This window comes from Strongylocentrotus purpuratus, unplaced genomic scaffold (assembly GCF_000002235.5).
Source record: "Strongylocentrotus purpuratus isolate Spur 01 unplaced genomic scaffold, Spur_5.0 spur5_scaffold_19, whole genome shotgun sequence".
In the NCBI taxonomy this organism is placed as follows: Eukaryota; Metazoa; Echinodermata; class Echinoidea; order Camarodonta; family Strongylocentrotidae; genus Strongylocentrotus; species Strongylocentrotus purpuratus.
In genome coordinates this window covers 26,056,140-26,059,505 of record NW_022145604.1, presented here as the reverse complement: position 1 = coordinate 26,059,505, position 3,366 = coordinate 26,056,140, and positions in this window count along the sequence as shown.

Below are 3,366 nucleotides of genomic sequence, written 5' to 3'. Positions count from 1 at the left end.
ATTGTATATCAACTGAAGCTAGTGAGCTTGTAGCACTTGGCAAGGGCGCGCGACAGCGTATTTATGGTACCTCTCACCCAACAAAAAGAAATGGAAATTTAAAAAGGGGGAAATGCGAAAATTAACAGAAGAACAGGGAAGAAAAGCAGTCTTGGGACATAAATAAACGCTCAAGGATGTTTTGCAGTGTCTTGTGTGTTTGCTGGGATAGGCCGGGGATCAAAGACTTATCATACGCGACAACCCCCTTTCTTGTTGGGGGGGGGGGGGGGTCGGATATTCGAGATCGAAATGTGTCCCTCTCAAACGCCCGTGGCATAGGCCTATAAAACCACCTGGCCACCGGACAATAGCGGCTCGCCTAGAGGGCAGCACAGTGCCACCACTTTGTCAATTACCCCAAAAGTGCCTCTTTTTATATAGATAAAATTCCCATTCTCATTTCTAATAGCTACCCGTTCCACCGTATAAGTGCCCCTTACCACATCTGACAAGTGCCCCTTCACCAATGATAATCACCCCTATTCAAATATGAGAGGTGCCCCTTTTATTTTGACAATTCCCTCTTTTCATCCGTGATGAGTGCTCCTATTTAAATCGAGACATGTCCCCTTTAACTATTGAAACTGAAGTACCCCTTTTATCTGACAAATACCCCTTTTATTTCGACATGTGCCATCTTTCATTTTGATAATTGCCACTTTTTCTTTTTAATATAAGCCCCTTTTCCTTCTCATAATTGCCCTTTTTACCTCTAATAAATGCTCCTACTATCTAATAGGTGCCCCTTTTCCTTTGTTATAAGTGCCCCATTTCCACCTCTGATAATAACCATTTTTACTTTGACACGAGCTCCTTTTTTCTTCTTCTAATAAGTGTCCTTTTTCTCTCTGGATAAGTGTCCCTTTTCTTTTCACAGTAAAATGTGCCCCTAATTTAAAACCAAGTCAAGAGTAACTTTTTATTTAGTTCCCCCAAAGCTCGCTCGCTACGCTCGTTCGCATTTATATTTAATGTATGTATGTTTCTTGTTTAAGGTCTTTCATGATTAGATTGTGCTTAAGACTACACCTGGATTTTGTTTTCTTCCCGTCTTTATCAGATGTATTTTTTTGCACTGCGAATGCACAAATCTAATTATTTTTGCTCCCTCGCTTCGTTCCCTCGCATTGTCGCAAATGAATATTAAGACCATCACACCGAAATTCAAAGTATGTTGCTTAAAGCAGGCGCGGATCCAGGGTTTTCCAATAAGGGGGGTGGGGCGGAAATTTGAAAATCGCGCAGACCGTTATTTCAACTCAACATACCAATACTGACAAGGTCATATCAGAAGTACCGTATATACCGGTAGGTGCCTACAAGTGGGCACAATTTTGGAAAGGGTGCAGGCTCACGTCACGTTTTTTTTTTAAATATCCGATATCAACATTCCCCGTGTTTAAGTTATGCTCGCGCGTAAAGGGGGGCGGGGGGGGGGGGCTGAAGCCTCTTGCTCGCTGCCCGAATATTGGTAATTTTTTATATTTTCGGGGAAAGAGAGGCTACAACCCCATCCCGCATTAACTGTAAGTGTTATGAAATGAAATTTTAATCCTTGTGGAGTAAATATAAAAACAGTTCACGCTACATCCATGATTGCAATGAAAACTTCCATTTATTTGGAAATCCAGAACAATGAAACCCATGAGGTACTATATTTGTGTTTCATGCCTGTCATAATATATTAAACACTTGCTTTATATCTTTACATATTTATATTCATGAATGACTTTATCACTCTCGTTCGCTTACAAAATACCAACGTGCTCATATTTCTGCATATTCCATATGAATACAATACAAATATAAGTCTTTTCTTTTTGTTTACAAACAACTATAAGAAGCAAACCGTCAATTCTTTTTAATTGTTGTGGATGAATTATCTTAGTTAAATACGCTTCATAGGATACACAGTCTGATTGAGGCCATATACTGTTATTTAAGATTCGAATAATAGTTATAGCCTATGAAACAATCACGTGAGAGCACACAATTATGAAATGTTAAGAAAATACAGGATCTATTAAACCTTAATTCCCATAGCACATTTTCACTTCGAAGTATCTGCATGTTAATATTATGTAGGAATCTTAGATATATGCAAACGTCTATTTCAATTACCTTCCCGTTGTCTTATAGTGGAGTATATAGTAAATAATGCGGGTTTGCTCGGCTGAAAGCTATCCGGGATGACATGTAGCAGACGTATATTAGACCTTAAACCAAATACTTTATCCTTTTCAGCGACCGTTTGTATTGCTTTTACTGAAACAAACTAGGCAATTCTGGACAGGGGTTGTAAGAGTATCATAGTTGTGTGTTATTCGGCGAGGGAGCGTAGCGACCAAGCGAGATTTTGCCATTTTGAATGCTGAATAATGCATTCTAGAAAACGCCAAAACCAATGTGTACGTTCTCTGCGCAATATTTCCTTCTAGCCATATTTCTAAATTTCCAGGGGGAAGTGTCCTTTTGACAATCTTTTGACAGGGTAGCCCATTCACCAACAAGTAGTGGTCTTCCATGGGGCCCTGAATAAACATGAACATATTTACATCGTTTATAATGTTTATACAAAACAGTTAAAAAAATAATACTCATTTGCAAAATAAACATATATCATTAACCTAGTAAACAGTAATGTCAATAGGAAAATATTGATTAAGTCGCAATTAAAATTAAATTAGGATCGCCGCCCCTGTTCATGATTACTACCAGCATTTTTTCAAAAAAAGCACAAGCGAGTTGGCACGAGCTGATGAGAAATGAAGGGCAAAATAAGAGTTTTTAAGCGGCCCCTCTACCGTTAATTCAAAATTTGACTGTTGAGTATATAGCTTCTAAAGACTTCCAAAATAATGTGCCCTTTTCAAATTTCTCACCAAAGAGGGATGTCCTTTGTAGCGCAGGGGCTTCAATGTTTAACTTCGAATCCGCGGCTCGGGATTTTATGCGACCGGCCCCCTCTATTCAATAGCGTCTCCGGTCTTCTAGAATGACCCCCAATCTCCCGATTACAATTCTGCTCCTCTTTGCAGGGGCCGGGGCGTGGCTTTATCATGAGGCTTTTAAATAAACTTGTTTTGATAAATATATTATGCTGAATTTCGACCCAGATTGCACTGATTATAGGATGATCAGCCCCAATATACGCTTGCAGTTCACTTCCCCCTCCTTCTATTTCCTTATCCACCGTTACCATCACTGCCATTTTATGGCCGGCCCCTCTTCAATAACGACTCCCAATCCTTCGGGAAAGATCCCCAAATTTCCTGATTACTATTCTACCACTCTTTTGAGGGGCCGGCCTTTTCACTGAGAAGT